This window comes from Diadema setosum, chromosome 4 (genome assembly GCF_964275005.1).
Source record: "Diadema setosum chromosome 4, eeDiaSeto1, whole genome shotgun sequence".
Taxonomy (NCBI): domain Eukaryota; kingdom Metazoa; phylum Echinodermata; class Echinoidea; order Diadematoida; family Diadematidae; genus Diadema; species Diadema setosum.
In genome coordinates, this window is record NC_092688.1 from 43,744,153 (window position 1) to 43,748,324 (window position 4,172).

The 4,172-nt window shown below is 32.9% G+C and overlaps 1 pseudogene; it reads left to right on the plus strand.

Annotated features, from left to right (window-relative positions):
• The first annotated feature begins 474 nt into the window (after positions 1 to 474).
• On the plus strand, positions 475 to 3,910 carry LOC140227315 (uncharacterized; annotated as a pseudogene).
• The last annotated feature ends 262 nt before the right edge of the window (positions 3,911 to 4,172 follow it).

Sequence of the window (4,172 nt, forward strand, 5' to 3'; positions counted from 1 at the left end):
ATTAACGGCAACATTCGGCTCCGGAAGGTGTTAAAATACTTGTAAATGGTGGATGATTGCTTTTACAATCAGAAATAAATAACGGTAACTTTCGGACCGAACGTAGGACCGATTTAGTTTTGCTTGTTTTTTTTTTTGTTTGTTTGTTTGTTTTTTTCGGGCCGCCAAAAAATAAAAAATCAATCATTTTAGGGCCACCAAAATAAAAGTTAGTGTGGAGCCCTGGCCTGCATCAATGTGGATAAAGTGTCTTGCTGAAGGGCAAATATCGGGCACACCGCTCCAGCTCTCGGCTCCAGAGTAGACAACATACATGTACATAATATTGTACGTGTGGTGTAACTTTAAGTCGATTTTTTTCGACTTACGTACAAGTCGAAACTCGCCTAAGTCGATGTGTTTTGCTCAGTCCCGAGAAGATCGACTTATGCGAGTTTAACTGTATATATTAATCATTTGACTACACCAATAAATATGGAACGAGGTATTTTCCAAGGGTGTCCTATATCCCCATACCTGTTTTTGTTGGTTATCGAGTCTATGGCTCTTGCTATTAGACAAAACCTAAATATTAAAGGTATCCCAGTGGGTGAAAATGATTTGAAAATTTCTTTGCTAGCAGATGACTCTACTTGTTTCATTGACGGTTCACAAAACTCGTTTAAATCACTTTTTGATACTATCGGTTCATTTTCTGAGAGTTCTGGCTGTAAGCTTAACATCTCTAAATCAGAAGCAATTTGGATTGGTTCTTTAAAGGGTTCTCAAAAATTTCCATTTTCGGAGAAAGGTCTTAAATGGAATAAGTCTACTTTTAAAACTCTGGGTATTCATTTTTCTTTGAACATAAGTAATCTGTATGATCTTAACCACAAGACAAAGCTTAAATCCATTGAAAATATTTTGAATTGTTGGCGTGTAAGAAATTTATCTCTGGTCGGGAAGATCTGTGTTATAAAGACCCTATTGCTGCCTCAACTTCTGTTTTATTTTTCAGTATTATGTATAAAAATACCAAAGAAATTTTTTAGACAAATAAACACAATACTATATAAATTTATATGGAGTGGTTGAAGTGATAGGGTCAAAAGACACCTCTTGTGTAATGATTACTCTTTGGGTGGTTTAAAAATGATTGATCCATACATGTTTTCTATTGCACAAAAAATGACATGGGTCAAAATGCTTCTTGATGATAACTATCAAAGTATATGGAAATTTATTGAATTATGTATTTTAGATGATTTCAGTGGTAGAAAAGATATATTGTGGAAAGCACATCCCCCTGCATGTATTTTGAACAAATTAGGCTCAAGTCAATTAGCCGAATCTCTTCAAACATGGTACATTTTTAGAGAAAAAATTGTTAAAGATGAATTTAATACAGCTTTTTCTGCAATTGGTTCTTGTCAATGCATTTGGTTTAACAGAAATATTCGTTCAAAATCCAAACAATACTTCTTGTATGAAGATTGGTTAGACAAAGGTATTGTCTTTATAAGTGATCTACTCAACCCTCCCCATCCAGGTTATAAATTATTTGAAGAACTGATTTTGGATTACGATATTAGCAAAAAGGACAGGCGGAAATACAATTTTTTATTGAAAAATATTCCAAAAGATTGGTTTGTTTCCTCTGATTTAACTCCAGACAAAATATTTGAGGAAATTAAAGAAAAACTTTTAAAGACTCAAAAAAATCCAAAGTTCGCTTACAGTATAATACAAGAAACATGTTATCCAGAAAGACAGACTGTATTTTGGAGTGACCTCCAAGAGTCCGAAGAAATCAATTGGGAAAAGGTTCATGTGAACAACTTTTTATGTACCATAAATACACGTATTCGATCTTTTTATTTTAAGCTATTTCACAGAGCTATAGCTTTGAATAACTTTCTATATAAAATTAAAAGAAAAGATTCTCCCAATTGCTCATTTTGTAAGAATGCCCCTGAAACCTATATTCATATTTTTGTTCAATGTCCTTCAGTTCAACCCATTTGGGAGGATACTCTTAAAGCTATCTCTCAGAAAATCAATAAGCCACTAAATGTTTCATTATTTGAACAAATGTTTGGTTTTGATTCTGATAAATTTTTGACATATCTTTTTCTTTTACTTAAATATTATGTTTATATTTGTAAATTTCAAAATAAATCACCAAGCTTTAAAGGTTATAAATCGTATATCACAGCCAACAAGGAGCTTGAGTATAATATTGCTAAAAGAAATAACAAACTTTCGATTCATTTCAGGAAATGGAGATTTGATCTGTAAATAGTATTTTTAGTTTTGCAGACGACATCTCACATGGGTCTGTATGAGTAGTTTTAACCTTGGCATGTTTTGATGGTATACAATGTGTATGTATTTTACATGTTTCTGCAGAATCAGCCATAATTTTGTATTATGTATAATTCAAGAAGTTTGTTATTTTATATGTTCTGTGGAATTGGGTGATTCAAAAGCTTTTTTTTTTTTAAGGCTACATTGCCCATACAGGTCTGTGGATGATTTATGGGACATTGTATTAATTAGTTAAAGAGGAAAGCTTAATTGTTATTGTCAAATACATGTAGCCATGTATTCGTATCTTTATCTATAAATTGAAACCCCTCATCTTCAATAAGTTATATATATTTTTTTTAATGTAACACAATTTTTCATATTCTTAGTACAAATTGTACATGTTCTGTATGTATCATGTTAGTGACACTTATGTGGATGGGGTACAAATTTTCATGAGACAGAAGGACTGCCTTAATTTTCCCTTACTAGTAAGTTAGATTACTACCAGTATACTGTACTAGGATTGTAGGTACATGGATGTTGAGATATTTTATCATTTGTTAAACCTGAAAGAATGTTATGTACAATAGTACATACATGTACTTATTTTGGTTTTGTATTAGTATTATGCAAAATTTGTTTACATGGTTTATGCTGTTTTAGGTTGTCTTCCATTCCAGCGAGTCACATACAGTTTATACTGCCAGCAGGTTTCGGGAATGAATCCGGCTTTCCGTTGGTGGCCTTGTGTGCCTGCTGGGTGGGTTTGCTGCTCTCTCTATTCCGGCCTAACCCGATCGGCTCTGTGGGCAGATTCCATTTTGTATATTGATTAATGTGTGTGGGTATGCATGTTTGCGTAAGTGTATGAAGAAAGAAGGGTCGAGTAAAGAGTATCGTAACTGTGGGTGGATGATTTGTCATGTTTAACTAAAAATGTAACACTCGAATAAAGAATGGAGTCTGCCAGGGGCCCGAATTGGTGCTGGTGGATTGAGCGGCGGTCCGCCTGGCATGTTCGCGGGCTTGTCAGCGGTTTGCTTGGGATATCTCTCGTAATCCTACATTATTTTGCTTTAAAGGGATAGTACAGTATTGGTGGAGATGAGAATTGGGCTTTTAACTTTTTGCGAGATACCAAGAAAACACTTATGATATAGTACAGAGCAAACCATTTTAAGAGGAATTCAAAGTTTATTTGATGAAAATCGGGTTTGGCATGACTGATACATCCAAAAACAAAGTAAAACAATGTGATCGTAATAAAGTGTGGGTCCCACACTTTATTAGAATGGCTCTTTTTTGGATATCTCAGACATTTCAAAACTAATTTTCATCAAATAAACATTGAATTCCTCATAGAATTACATGCTCTTTCATATTTCATAAGATGTTTCTCATTATCTTACCAAAAAATGTTAGAAACCTGAAATTAGGTCTCAACCAAAACTATACGATCCCTTTAAGATGATTTGTGAAAATGGGTGACAACTGCTATTTGTGAAATACTTGGTATGGCTGCTTTTTTTGTTTTGTTTTGTTTTGTTTTGTTTTATTTCTATTTTTATTTTTATTTTTTGCTTTGATTGTTTTAATGTTATGTATGATTTGTTTTTGAAAATCAATAAAAAAAAAAAAAAAAAATCCCAAAGTCTGTATAAAAAGTGTGTCATCTACTAAGTTATGAAATGTTGGTTATACATTCTACAAGTCAAGATTCATTCACCCTCAAATATAATTTTGGGGAAAATGCTTAGAATATGCCTTTCAGAACAATTTTCCATGTCATAAATAGAAAAGAATTATGCAAGCAAAATTGCATTATGGGTATACATGTTCACCAAATTGCACAATTACTTATCCCAATACAGTATGAAAAAGAT